This window comes from Ascaphus truei, unplaced genomic scaffold, assembly GCF_040206685.1.
Source record: "Ascaphus truei isolate aAscTru1 unplaced genomic scaffold, aAscTru1.hap1 HAP1_SCAFFOLD_1357, whole genome shotgun sequence".
Classification (NCBI taxonomy): Eukaryota; Metazoa; Chordata; class Amphibia; order Anura; family Ascaphidae; genus Ascaphus; species Ascaphus truei.
The window spans coordinates 1-15,625 of record NW_027454236.1 but is presented as its reverse complement, the minus strand read 5'-3'; the positions used below and the strand labels follow the sequence as shown (position 1 = coordinate 15,625).

At 43.5% G+C, this 15,625-nt stretch overlaps 1 long non-coding RNA gene across 1 annotated transcript; it reads right to left on the bottom strand.

Moving 5' to 3' along the window:
- Positions 1 to 2: 2 nt before the first annotated feature.
- On the bottom strand, positions 3 to 2,681 carry LOC142475741 (uncharacterized). The gene is made up of 3 exons (XR_012791105.1): positions 2,570 to 2,681; positions 1,113 to 1,232; positions 3 to 92 (listed from the first exon to the last, which is right to left on the bottom strand). It is a non-coding gene; the product is annotated as an uncharacterized LOC142475741 (long non-coding RNA).
- Positions 2,682 to 15,625: the final 12,944 nt, after the last annotated feature.

The following is a 15,625-nucleotide window of genomic DNA, read 5'->3' as shown; positions in this document are numbered from 1 at the left end:
ACAACATACTGTCAACTGCAAGATCATTTTGCTGCTTGTAGCGTATGCTCATCCTGTACAGTGTTGTAGTAGATCCGTCTCTTCAGTGTTCACTGCAACAAAAGTAAGACATTGCATTAATATTACAGACGTTTGGGGGCTGAAATCTCACTTCGCTGCGGACAATTTCCCTTTGCATAAGATTCTTGTGATTATGTCAATGATGATCAATAACTGCATCATAACACAGCCGCTCTATACAGAAGATGTACTTGCTCTCATTGGTCATTGAGGTAATACGTCACACAATGTACAGATATAGCAAGGATTATTTCTCCCACTTGTGCATTATGGCATTATGATGGGAAATGTTGTGAGATTCTGCATTATCAGCATCACTGAATCTTTTGGAAATTAAGTGATATTCTATGTTTTAATGCAATATTATGGGTGATCAGCCGGTAAAATAATAATAGCTTGCTGTATCTGTAGCCATGCTCTACCCATGATGTGCTGAACCAATGACTGCAGAGAGATTCAGAGTGCTAAACATGACTGGAACGCATCTCTGAATAATGGGCAGCAAAGCAGTGCAGAATAGGAGGTGAAAGTATTTAAAATGGAAGATCCTTAGCAGCTGTGTGGAGAGTAGACAGTACAGACTGACCAAGTAAATGGTAAAAGGAGTAACTTCAACATTACTTGGCTTTGTTCTCCACATTGAAGCTTTCCTCCTCTTTAAATCACTAATACTGATGCCATGTGTAACCTGTACTGAGAGTTATATAATCTACTGGCCTAGATGAAACCATATGATGCAAACAGGATCCATCCCACTCCAGATTCATAGAATTGAACCACCTCAACCTTTCATAACAATCACATAGAACTGCAGCTGTGCGCTACTGCACATGTTCTTGTTATGAATGGTAGTAGATGTGGTCCTTGGGTCTTTACTTCATACTGTAGCCACCCTCTACTCATGATGTATTGAATCAACGAAAACCTGCATGGTTCAGATCACAGGAAGGGGTAGAGTAGAGATGAAAATATTCAATGTGAAACCCGTAGCAGCCGGATTGTGTGGAGTCAATAAAACGACAAATACTAAATGGTAAATGAGAAATATACACATTGCTTATCTGTCTCTGTGTAGTAATTTTCCTTCTCTTCAACTGTCCTTCAAATTTTCTCTTTTGCAAGAAAAGGAACACATGGCTTCAATATTCACTTCTGTTCTGCAGTCATCCCTCCTGAAATAAAAGTTAAGCATTGCATTGTTATTATGATAATACATACAATAAACCTTGCTCCAAACCATTTGATGCAAAGCAAATCCACCTCCCACCCACAGCTGTGCTCCTTCTAGAGCATGCATGTCAAACTCCAGTCCTCGAGGGTCCCAAACAGGCCAGGTTTTCAGTAGGGATATCCTGAAAACCTGGCCTGTTTGCGGCCCTCGAGGACTGGAGTTTGACATCCTTGTTCTTGAGCTTCTACCACGCAAGTCATCCATGTGAGTGACACTGTACTGCAGTCCTGGTCTGCACACAATCTACTGAATCAATGACATCACACTGTAAAGGCAATCTACAAGATGTATTAGTTGTCCACACTTCCGAAATGTTACTTTTATGTCCAAATCACTTATTCCCATGACCTGATATTTGTATTTGTTATTTATAGGATTTTCACATGTATTACTACTGTGAAACGCTATATACATTAATAGTGCTATATAAATAAATACATACACATTTATATATAATAATAATAACAGCATGTTCTTTTAAAGCGCTGCTAGTTTTACGTAGCGCTATACAGAGACATTTTGCAGACACAAGTCCCTGCCCCATAGAGCTATAATCTATGACATTGGTGCCTGAGGCACAGAGGATATGAAGTGACTTGCCCAAGGTCACACACACACAAATATATATACATAAATATATACATATATATACACACACACACACACACACACACACACACACACACATATGAAAACTAACACAGAAAAAAAGAATCCCCTGAATAGCACTCTAACATACACAAATTGTATCAATAAAGGTTTATTAATCACATACACATAAATGGTTAAAATGAGAAGCAGTGGTGACCTACAAAGCTGTTATAAACTGAACCTTAAGGTGTGGGGAAAAATGCTACACTGCAGTAATAAGTACAAAGTATGTAAATAAAGTGTAGAGGCAAGAAATATATGGAAATGAGAACACTCAGACCGGCCGGTCAAGTACTACCTAAGTTGAAGCCCCCTGTGTGAAGTGCTTGTATGAAACTAGTGTATAACTAACAAGCAAATGCTTGTCCGGGGGCTTAACATATAGACAGTTGATAGATGTATTTGAAGTTGCATATTCTGTGCCGTGGATTAATCAGTATACTGAAAGCAACTGAAGATGGTACAGTAGCTGTGATAGGTTGGCCTCATAGCTCCTCCTTCAATGGAGGACTCGGCTCACGGAGCACTTAAATCTCTAAATGCCCAAAGAAAAAAATAAGCATGCAGTACTTAAAGTGAAAGTAAAATGAGAAATGAAATAAACACACACATTGAAAAATCACTCACCCGACTGAGAGCGCCTTCTACAGAGCGCTGTACCACTGCTCAGCTAGCAGCTAAAACTGTCTCATTTTCCCACCATTGAAGTTTACACATGTCCACGCCCCACTCTAACAAGACGCTGTGTACGGAAACTCGCAGGAGACAAACTAGTGAGAGAAGGTGTAGCTGCTAGCCACACTCCACGAGGTGCATTGTGGGAAATGTAGTTCTTTGCCTGCTAGCTTCTCTGACTGGTTACTGATCAGGTGATGTCACTAGGGGCGGGATTAGTGTGTTGCAATGTAACGGCCCGGCTGTATGATTGTCACAGAAGGGGGGAGCCTGAGAATGTCACGGATTTAATTACACATGTAATGATGTAATAACACAGCCATGAACTAAGTCAGTATACATATGGTCATGTGATATTTATAATGCATTTATTAACATTATTGTGTGGATTTAGGCTGAATTAAACTTGTATGGGATTGTCACTTTAATATCACAGTACCACTACTGTTTTAACACTTATAATGACCTCCTGATTACAGATTATTAGGGACAGACTTAAAAAGGCCTGTGTAAATATTTATTATAGAGTGGCCTCTTTACTTTATAATATCAGGGAGTATCAGACAGGCCTGTGTTTATTTTTAATATACATTAGGGTGACCTGACTCCAGATTATTGGCCTTTCCCTCTGACAAATGCATATTTTCCTATACTGTGTTAATTTTGTTAGAACAAAATAAATATTCATGCGCTAAATGACAGTACCAGTGTGAGTCCCAATAAGAAGTAGTGAGGTAAAAAACCATGGTACCAGCAACATATGTAACTGATGGGGAGGGTGCTAAAATATATGGAGTGTGGCGTCCTGATTGCTAAATGAGGTGTATTATATCATAAGTGCATATAACAATATCCCTCATAGCAATCTATTAAGAACCAACAAGAACTAGGTAGCACAATAATCAGTGCTGCAGTTATAGCCTAATAATAAGTATATATATATATATATATATATATATATATATATATACTGCTGCGGCCAAGTTTATTCGAGCATTTGCCCGTTCTTGGCCGCAGCAGTAGCCTGGCGCGCGCCCGAGAGTGACGGGCGCGCGCCGAAGCAGCGGAAGAGCGCCCTCCGATCGGGGCGCTCTCCCTACCGCTGCCGGGTCCGCCGGGTCCCCCGGAACCCCCTGCCGCTGTCCCGCGATCGCGGGACACCAGGGCTCCCTCGGGGAGCCCCTGGACGCGCGTGCAGGGGGCGCACGCTCCCGAAGACGCGTGACCGCGCGTCTATGACGCGCGGCACGCCGAGGGGCGGCCACTAGCAAGCCGGGAAATCTCCCGGCTTGCGGTACCGGCCACACTCGAATAAAGTGTGTCGGTACTATATATATATAATATATATATGTAACCCATATTCCCCCACCCAATCGCAGATAGGGTGCATGTGAGGGGAGCTATATGTATTACCAGTGTGGTGCTTTACCTGTGAGGCTCACAGGAGGCCTGAGCCTCCGCCAATGAGAGCCTGGGGTGTATCCTCCTGAACAATACTATATGGTGCAGCGCCTCCACCTGTGATGGCTCCAAGCAGAGCGGGAGTTGTTCCTCACAGGACAATAATATAATATCACGCACACAGCATATAAAAGAACAGTGACTTTTCTAACAGTAACATAACTATGCATGTCATACATTAAGTGTCTCTCTTCTAGGAGACACAGTAACTCACGTGTCTCGCAGGATGCAACCCCTCACCGTGTACCCACACCATGTCCAACTCCCCACACCACAACCCCACCCCCAAAATAAGGTATGTGTGTGTGTGACTGCACAGCCACTATGTACTGATTTATAGTTGGTGCACTTATGGATGTTACCTGCCGAGCGCTCCAGCGCTAGGACCTGCAAACAGACTTCGCAAAGGATCCGACGGTGAAGATACGTCAGGGTTACCTTCCAGGGCGATCCCACCCGGTTGGTTGCTGCTGTGCTTGAAGAGGTCTGATCCTAAACCTCTGTAATGGTGCTGCGACAGTCTCTGCTTCCTTCACTTCTCTCTCTCTCTAAAGTGACAGGTTCCTGTACTAGGGCCTGTCCCTGTGACCACCCACCCTCACTAGTGGGAAGTCAGGGCCTCAACTCTAGCCTGGGGATTTCTGGCCTAGGGCAGAATCTCGCAGCTCTCTGCCCACCTTCTTTCCCTCTTTGTCCCCTAAGTCTCACTCACTCACGTGCTTCCCAGTCTGCTTCCTGACTGCACAAAACAATGTATCAAATTCCCTGCTGCAGAGAATCTGCAAGTCTCAGTGGCTGGTTGGTTGCAGGTGACAGGGAACATAGGGCATTCACCAGAGGCTGCTGGGGGATGTAGTCCACTCAGAACCTCTTTCCTATGGGGACTGTGTGCGCGGTCTCTACTGCACCTGTGCAAAGCTGTAGTGGCCACCGCTACACATAACTGCACCTGCGCAACCTACCAGATCTCCTGTACACTTGTAATGGCCACCACTACCCTTGCCAACCTCTGCGTATTGCGCGAACCTCGCACCAAACACAACATGGCCGCTGTGGCTATCTGCGCATGCTCGAGCATCAGGGCCCCCGACGGCGCCGGCACAGATAGCAGCGCCAACTGGGAAAAGTCGCCATCCCCTTCCCCCACTGCCACAGGGGTAAGGCAAGGGGCAAAGGAACATCAGGGAAGCCGGGAGTGGCCCCCTTACATATATATATATATATATTGTGGTTGACAAATCACCCAAAAATCTACTCGCTGAACAAAAAAATCTACTCATCACCTAGCCCCGCCCCAGGCCCGCTTTAAAAAAAATTGAATAAATTCCTAGTAAGAACAACATTCGTTTTTGACATGTTTATTTATTGTATTACATTATACTACAATTAGTCCTTGTTAAGAGTGTGTGTGTGACACAGAGAGAGTGTGCGTGTGTGTGTGACACAGAGAGTGTGTGAGACACAGAGAGTGTGTGAGACACAGAGAGTGTGTGAGACACAGAGAGTGTGTGAGATAGGGTGAGGCAGAGGGTGACAGGGTGAGGCAGAGGGTGACAGGGTGAGACAGAGAATGACAGGGTGATACCGAGAGATACAGAGGTTGACAGGGAGAAAATGGGTGACATGGTGTGACACAGGGTGACAGGGTGAGACAGAGGGTGACAGGGTGAGACAGAGGGTGACAGGGGGAAACAGAGGGTGACAGAAAGTGAGACAGAGGGTGACAGAAAGTGAGACAGAGGGCGACAGAAAGTGAGACAGAGGGAAACAGGGTGGGTGACACACACACACACACACACACACACACACACACACACACACACACACACACACACACACACACACACACACACACACACACACACACTCTCCCTCTTACACACACACTCTCTCTCTCCCTCTCACACACACACACACACAGACAGACAGACATCAAACCCCTCCCCTCTGCGAGAGCGAGGGTCCGCCCTCACAAATTCCTCTATGCCTCTTATCAGCGGTGCAGACAGGAGATGAAATACAGCAGTGACCGCACGACCCTTCTTTTGGCGATGTTACATATATATACTGATAATAGTAAAAAGCAGAACAAATAATATAAAAAGGCAATTGCTTGCTTGGGAAGTAGCTTCTGCTGGGCCCAATTTGAGGAATCCCTTGTCAGTAGGGCCGCCAGCAGAAATCTTGGGGCCCAGGACAAATGCAAGGATCAGGCCCCCCTCCCTACCCCATAGCACACCTACCATGACATTTTTTTTAGGGCACAACTTTTACTCAAATGGTAGTGTTGCAAGGCCTATTTCACACCTCGCAAACCCCCCCATTTTACACTTTTTTATATTTTTATATATATATAAAAAGAGAGAGAGAGAGAGAGAGACAATCAAGTGGTTTCTTCTTCTCTTAGCCAAAGACGTACTACTCTATGTTCCTTTTCTCATTCTCCTATTTTTGTACCTTGGTATAATTGTATATACATACTTCACAGCATATGTTCCACCAAAGTAACTACGTCAGCGATGACAGCGACCAACAGTGGCACTACTGTGTTTAGGGTTCTACAGTGCACAGCCACCCTACACTACCCATCTGGTATTTCCACAGCCCAGATAGTTGAACAAACTGGCTGCGGTCCATATTACCTCTGACTCCAGCAATGCTTGGACAGTTTCTCCTATCTCTTTCTGCTCAATTTATTGGATACATAGCTTTGGATATATTTCAGCATTCTATGACACTCAGGATAGCGCTCATGATGTCATCAACAACCAGGGGACTCCCAATAGTTGCTATTATGTGATCAATTTTTACTGCACGCAGTCCTGAGTATACTATCAGCTTTGCCACAGTTGAGAGTCTGGCACATTTCTCTGCTGTACAAATGTGTCAGAGAACACATCCAGGCATTCAGTATACATCCCAGTTAGGCAGCGCTTATAGTAAGTGCGACGCGACGGGAGTAACGCTGGCGACTCAAAATTTGGAGCTGGGGAAATCAGATTTTTCAGAGGCTGTCGCCACATGTGACAGCCTCTGAACCAATCAATGCCCATGTCGCCAGCGACATCCCCGAAAGTTAAATTATAACTTTCGCAGGTGACGTCACCCGTCACTTCGCCAGTCGCGTTGCTGGCACTATAAGCATGACCTAGGGGAGGGCCCAGGAGACTCCCATACAACTCTGGAGAGTTTCTCTTAATTAAGGTAACTTTCCACTATGTGTCCTGTTCACAGCAATGCAGTACTAACTACATTTAAGCATGTCTGTAAGATACAAAAGTTAACCCATCATGCACCTTGGCCTAGGGAGGATTTGTTCCTATAAAGTACACCCAGTTTGGCAATGATTTTGGATGTCAGATTATCAATATGCAACTCAAATTTTAAATGGGAGTGAAACCAAATGCCAAGATATTTAAAATTAGTGACACTTTAGTTGGCTTCAATTAATTACTGCATTTATAAAATTCTGCAGAGCATCTAGTAACCTTGTAATATTAAAAGATGGCAGCCTTGGTATGTTATGCCTCTTTTTTCCTGTACACCGCAAAGGATTTTGTGGCCTATTCTAGTAACTCTGAAGTGAGGCAAACCACTTCTAAATAGCTCTCTTTATGTGAATTGGCCTACTTTGCTATGCTGTAAGCCAGGCCTGCACAGTTCCAGTCCTCGAGAGCCGCAAACAGGCCAGGTTTTCAGGATACCCTAACCCTAACTTCTTTCACTGCAGCCATTGTAATCAGACACTGCTAATGGAGGGTATGATACATTCTCTACCACTGAAAGAATATACATCTCAGTGGTAGACGGCTGATAAGAAGCTGTTTCAGTCTGGTTCTGCCAATTCGATCGGTTTAAAAAATCCTCCATTTTCAGGTCTATGTATGTTGATCTGATTTCTTAGGCTTTCAAGACGTTATAGCAGTCCTGTTTTTAGTGCTCATTCTCTCCCCCTTTATCTCTCAACTTTTCTCTCTCCCTTTATCACTCACTCCCCCTTTATCTCCTTCTATATGACCCTTGCCTCACTTCCCCTGACTCAAACTAATCAATCTTTAATCACCTCTCTCTACCTCTTCTCCCTCTCCCACTCCCTTCTCGCTCCCTTCTCTCTCACTCTCCCTTCTCTCCATTTTTTCACTCGGACTCCCACTGGTATTAGTATCTCAGATTTATTTTGATTTTTGGTGTGCAACATTTTTCCACATTACATAGCACTTGTGAGCAAGACATCCAGTCCAGCCACGGCTGATGGGACACTGTTCTTTCACTGATCGCTATATCTGAGCTATTGGGAAACAATTTTAAACACTATTACATTCTCTGCTCTTTCTCTCAGCTGCTATCTCGGTCATTGTGCCCAGCATATGGCGTCATCAGGCATATTAATGCTTCCAACATCCCAGGAGAAAATGGTTATATTGTTTTGAACAAGGGGCCTATTTCTGATGACTTATTCCTGCATTAGTAATATGTGTCATATATCTTGGCTCAATCAGAGGCTTGGTTGAAAACTGAGCCCCTGATGGAACCACATGTGCTTAAGGTGGGATATCCTGAAAACCTGACCTGTTGGACAGGCTTGAGTACTGGAGTTGAGAACCCCTGTTCAAACATTTATCTTCCTACCAGTACATAGGTAATTTCAAGAAATTAAACAAAAAAAGGTAGAAAAACTTTAAACAGCAAAATAACCATACAGTAACTTGTAAACCTTGAGAAATGCATCTTAATAGGGTCATGTCACACTGAAAATATAGTATTCCCAGGTTTAACCCTTGCATTCATCAGCCAGATATGTTGAGTCTTTAAGTTGCATTCATTGTTTTGAAATAGACTTGGTATTTTATGTCTCTTTTTTCCTGTACACCGTAAAGGATTTTGCGGACTCGTCTAGAAACTCTGAAGTGAGACAAATCACTTCGAAAGAGCACTCTACAGTAGATGCGAATTGGCATGGTTTGCTATGCTGCAAGCCCTTCTCGCATGTCCAATCTGTATCTAAAAAGGCTTTGTACGAAGCTGTTTCAGTCTGGTTCTGCCAATTCGATCGGTTTTAAAAAATCCTTCATTTTCAGTGTATGTTGATCTGATTTCTTAGGCTTTAAAAACATTAAAGCAGTCCTGTTTTAAGAGCTCATTCTCTCCCCCTTTCTCTCTCCCTTTATCACTCACTCCCCCTTTATCTCTCTCGATATGACCCTTGCCTTACTTCCCCGACTAAAACTGCCCCCGCTTTAAACACCACTCTTTACCTCTGCTCTCTCTCCCTCTCCCTTCTCTCTCCCTCTCCCTTCTCTCTCATTTTCCCTTCTATCTCACATTCCCTTCTCTCTCACTTTCCCTTCTCTCCATTTTTTCACCCTGACTCCCACTCTATTTCTTTCACTCAACCCGTCTCTTGCTCTCACACATACTCCCAAAGAGTAACCCTAGAAAATACAAGAGATATCTAGAAATCTAATTGCAAGGTAATAAGTCACATTAAGTGAAATGCACAATGGAATAGTCCCCCCCTTTTTTAAAAAAAACGGTAGATTCCTTACATTTTAGCTATTTGCACTTCTATATTTGTAACACTGGTAATTGCTATAATAACACTGTTACTTTTTTTTAGTTTGTACATGCACACACACACAATTAAATGACCTACTGTATCTCAGTACCTCAGATAGACACAGACACACACACACGCCTATGCAGTAAGCGTTCATAAGCCACTTATCAAGCACTTAATGCCTACTGCTATTCAGTAAGCAGTGATAGTGGGTGATAAGGCGGGAAGGTTGGAAGAGATCACGTGCCACTACATGGGTATTCTGAAGTATACACAGCGTGAAGTGTTCGAATAAAGGCCGCTGCTGCTGCAGCTGTACATTCATATGTGCAATAATGAAAGAAAAATCAATGGCGTCTATCCTCATACAATGAGTTTTGGATTCAAATAAGGCATTTCATAGCACAAGGAGAAAAACATATTAGTTAGTAATTTTGCATTTAAAATGGGAAATGCTCAATAATATAATAATATAATTTATAATAATATAATATAGGTCCCTGCCCCATGGAGCTTACAATCTATGTTTTTGGTGCCTGAGGCACAGGGAGATAAAGTGACTTGCCCAAGGTCACAAGGATCTGACACCAGGAATTGAACCAGGCCCCAGGCTTCAAACTCTCAGTGCCACTCAGTGTCTTTTACTCACTGAGCCACTCCCTCTCCACAAGAGTGCAAGAGTGCAAGAGTGCAAGAGTGCAAGAGTGCAAGAGTGCAAGAGTGCAAGAGTGCAAGAGTGCAAGAGAGCAAGAAAGCAAGAAAGAAAGAAAGCAACTGTCTATACTTCCTAATGTGTGGATTCAGAACCACAAACATGAAAAAATATATAATTAAGCAATAATTAAGAGCGGAGAGAAAAATACTAAAATAATTCAGTCAATTCATAGTGAATTAAAAGAAATTAGAGAATTAGTACATGTAAAATATTTTTATTTGTTAAGAATAGATTGATTTAAGATGACACACACACATACACACACACACACACACAATTAAATGACATATCCCTGGACCTCAGACACACACACTGACATTACAATAAGCAGAATAGATACATTTAGTTTTTGTTACAATTTGTCTCACTCCCAGTTGTAAGACATCAATCATTGTAAACTCTTGAACTCCAGGATGAGTTTGCAGCAAAGCTTCATGGGCACTGTAGTTTTTTTGTCTGCTACAAATTCTCTAATTGGTCACTGATCATGTGATGTCAGATGGGCCTGGGCTTTAATTCAAAGTGTTTAACCGAGTGGTGTGTGTCTCAAATACAGTAAGTTGCTTTATTTTTTTATCTCTGGGAATCTTCTGTGATTAAAGAGGGTCTGTTACTGAAAAAGCACAAAGCTGCTGATTACTTTCTGTTTAATAGAGAAATATTCATAAGGTATCAGTGTTTATTTGAGATGTGTCTGTACCTGAAAGGCTCAACCACCCCTGTTTGTGGGGCTCTTGTGTATGAAATAGCCCAGAGCAACTACCCCTAGAGATAATATACACACATACACACCCACATACTGTAATGTGTGTGTGTGTGTGTGTGTGTGTGTGTGTGTGTGTGTGTGTGTGTGTATATATATCCACTTTTTATTGTCTCTATAAGAGTTCTGATAAAGATTGTAAATACTGTAAATGTTTATCAGTTGATCAAAAAAGATTTGATCAGAAGAGTTGCCCTGTAAATTATCTATTCAGAGCAGCAATACCAGTATATATGTTAGACAGTGATTGTGGTTTGAATGGTGAATTTTGCAAGTATCTATCTGCGAGTTAATAACATACAAAACATTTACAGACCTGCTGTTATTACTCTGTGAGTTATGATATGATCTCAAACTGTGATTTTTGCCAACATTTGTTTGCTAGCTAGCCACATACAAATCAATTACAGACCTGCTGTTATTACTCTGAGAGTCATGATATGATGATATATGGCAAGAGATCCAAATAATCCTCATCCTATTTACATATCAGCCACAAAAAGGGATTTTTAATAATGTATATGTGTTTTTAATTATCTATGTAGAATTAATAAAATGTTATTATTTTCTGATATCCGCAGTGATTCTGGCCAACCTGACAGATCTGCAGTAATATACTGCAAGACCAATTTGTTTGCTAGCTAGCCACATGCAAATCAATTACAGACCTGCTGTTATTACTCTGAGAGTCATGATATGATGATATATGGCAATAGATTCAAATAATCCTCATCCTATTTACATATCAGCCACAAAAAGGGATTTTTAATAATGTATATGTGTTTTTAATTATCTATGTAGAATTAATAAAATTTTATTATTTTCTGATATCCGCAGTGATTCTGGCCAACCTGACAGATCTGCAGTAATATACTGCAAGACCAATTTGTTTGCTAGCTAGCCACATACAAATCAATTACAGACCTGCTGTTATTACTCTGAGAGTCATGATATGATGATATATGGCAATAGATCCAAATAATCCTCATCCTATTTACATATCAGCCACAAAAAGGGATTTTTAATCATGTATATGTGTTTTTAATTATCTATGTAGAATTAATAACATTTTATTATTTTCTGATATCCGCAGTGATTCTGGCCAACCTGACAGATCTGCAGTAATATACTGCAAGACCAATTTGTTTGCTAGCTAGCCACATACAAATCAATTACAGACCTGCTGTTATTACTCTGAGAGTCATGATATGATGATATATGGCAATAGATCCAAATAATCCTCATCCTATTTACATATCAACCACAAAAAGGGATTTTTAATCATGTATATGTGTTTTTAATTATCTATGTAGAATTAATAAAATTTTATTATTTTCTGATATCCGCAGTGATTCTGGCCAACCTGACAGATCTGCAGTAATATACTGCAAGACCAATTTGTTTGCTAGCTAGCCACATACAAATCAATTACAGACCTGCTGTTATTACTCTGAGAGTCATGATATGATGATATATGGCAATAGATCCAAATAATCCTCATCCTATTTACATATCAGCCACAAAAAGGGATTTTTAATCATGTATATGTGTTTTTAATTATCTATGTAGAATTAATAAAATTTTATTATTTTCTGATATCCGCAGTGATTCTGGCCAACCTGACAGATCTGCAGTAATATACTGCAAGACCAATTTGTTTGCTAGCTAGCCACATACAGTAGCGACATTGCTTATTGAAGCAAAAGCCGCCGGCTCCATGCGGCTGGGAAGCGGGTAGCCGCGGCGCGTGGCGGCGCACTGTGACGTCACAGTAACATGCGCGCCCGTCTTCCCCGTCTTCCCCGTCTTCCCCAGGCTTCCCCGACACCCCTGGAGATCAAATGAAGGTAAGCGGGGGTGCGGGGAAGCAGAGAGGCAGAGCAGGAGCCGGGTACGGTGTCGGGAAGGGAGGTAAATTGCGCGCGAAGTGGAGGGGGGGTGCGTGGGGGAAACGCGGCGGCGCGCGGTTGTTACTGGCGGCAGCTGGGGTAGATCTCGGCGTGCCGTCGTGATTTAGTGCAATAAACAATGTCGGTGCTGTACAAATCAATTACAGACCTGCTGTTATTACTCTGAGAGTCATGATATGATGATATATGGCAATAGATCCAAATAATCCTCATCCTATTTACATATCAGCCACAAAAAGGGATTTTTAATCATGTATATGTGTTTTTAATTATCTATGTAGAATTAATAAAATTTTATTATTTTCTGATATCCGCAGTGATTCTGGCCAACCTGACAGATCTGCAGTAATATACTGCAAGACCAATTGTTGTCTACCTTTACCATACGAATGACAATAGAGTGCTGTATATAAGGGGAACTCTTCTGATCAAATCTTTTTTGATCAACTCTGATAAACATTATATCTATACCCCTTGAGCACCTGTCGTTTGATCCTATATACCTATTCATAACGGTGATTGCGGTCACATTCACGTACTTTAAATACTGTACATGTTAATTTTTCTTTGGTTTGAAATATGGTATTCATTGGTTTATCATCAACCAGCCCTGTTTGTGGGAGGCTCTTTGCATAGTTCTGTGTATTCTCTGTGTTTTTTCTGTTAAGTTTGCTGAGTAACCTTGTGATATAAAGAGATGGCAGCCTTAGTTTGTTATGCCTCTTTTTTTCCCTGTAAATCTCAATGGCTTTTGCGGCCTATCCTAGCCACTCTGAAGTGAGACAAACCGCTTCTAAAGAGTACTCTAGATGCAAATGTAAATAAAAAGTATAATAGAATTTGAACACATGGCTGCTCAACTCAAGTCCTTAAGCCACGAAACATGTCTGAATTTCAGGATTTTCCAGCTTCAGCACAAGTGGCTCAAACAGAGGCTTGTTTGAAGACAGAGACCCTGATTGAGCCACCTGTGCTGAAGCAGGGACTGATTAAAGCATCTGTGTTGAAGCTTGGATATCCTGAACACCTGACCTCCCTTCTCTCTCTCCCTTTCCCTTCTCTCTCTTTCCATTCTCAACCTCTCCCTTCTCTCTCCTCTCTCCCTCTCCCTTCTCTCTCCTCTCTCCCTCTCCCTTCTCTCTCCTCTCGCCCTTCTCTCTCCTCTCTCTCTCTCTCGCCCTTCTCTCTCCTCTCTCTCTCTCGCCCTTCTCTCTCCTCTCTCTCTCTCGCCCTTCTCTCTCCTCTCTCTCTCTCGCGCTTCTCTCTCCTCTCTCTCTCTCGCCCTTCTCTCTCCTCTCTCTCTCTCGCCCTTCTCTCTCCTCTCTCTCTCTCGCCCTTCTCTCTCCTCTCTCTCTCTCGCCCTTCTCTCTCCTCTCTCTCTCTCGCCCTTCTCTCTCCTCTCTCTCTCTCGCCCTTCTCTCTCCTCTCTCTCTCTCGCCCTTCTCTCTCCTCTCTCTCTCTCGCCCTTCTCTCTCCTCTCTCTCTCTCGCCCTTCTCTCTCCTCTCTCTCTCTCGCCCTTCTCTCTCCTCTCTCTCTCTCTCTCGCCCTTCTCTCTCCTCTCTCTCTCGCCCTTCTCTCTCCTCTCTCTCTCTCTCTCGCCCTTCTCTCTCCTCTCTCTCTCTCTCTCTCTCTCTCTCTCGCCCTTCTCTCTCCTCTCTCTCTCTCTCTCGCCCTTCTCTCTCCTCTCTCTCTCTCTCTCGCCCTTCTCTCTCCTCTCTCTCTCTCGCCCTTCTCTCTCCTCTCTCTCTCTCGCCCTTCTCTCTCCTCTCTCTCTCTCGCCCTTCTCTCTCCTCTCTCTCTCTCGCCCTTCTCTCTCCTCTCTCTCTCTCGCCCTTCTCTCTCCTCTCTCTCTCTCGCCCTTCTCTCTCCTCTCTCTCTCTCGCCCTTCTCTCTCCTCTCTCTCTCTCGCCCTTCTCTCTCCTCTCTCTCTCTCGCCCTTCTCTCTCCTCTCTCTCTCTCGCCCTTCTCTCTCCTCTCTCTCTCTCGCCCTTCTCTCTCCTCTCTCTCTCTCGCCCTTCTCTCTCCTCTCTCTCTCTCGCCCTTCTCTCTCCTCTCTCTCTCTCGCCCTTCTCTCTCCTCTCTCTCTCTCGCCCTTCTCTCTCCTCTCTCTCTCTCGCCCTTCTCTCTCCTCTCTCTCTCTCTCTCTCTCTCTCGCCCTTCTCTCTCCTCTCTCTCTCTCTCTCGCCCTTCTCTCTCCTCTCTCTCTCTCTCTCGCCCTTCTCTCTCCTCTCTCTCTCTCTCTCGCCCTTCTCTCTCCTCTCTCTCTCTCTCTCTCGCCCTTCTCTCTCCTCTCTCTCTCTCTCTCTCGCCCTTCTCTCTCCTCTCTCTCTCGCCCTTCTCTCTCCTCTCTCTCTCTCTCTCGCCCTTCTCTCTCCTCTCTCTCTCTCTCTCGCCCTTCTCTCTCCTCTCTCTCTCTCTCTCGCCCTTCTCTCTCCTCTCTCTCTCTCGCCCTTCTCTCTCCTCTCTCTCTCTCGCCCTTCTCTCTCCTCTCTCTCTCTCGCCCTTCTCTCTCCTCTCTCTCTCTCGCCCTTCTCTCTCCTCTCTCTCTCTCGCCCTTCTCTCTCCTCTCTCTCTCGCCCTTCTCTCTCTCCTCTCTCTCTC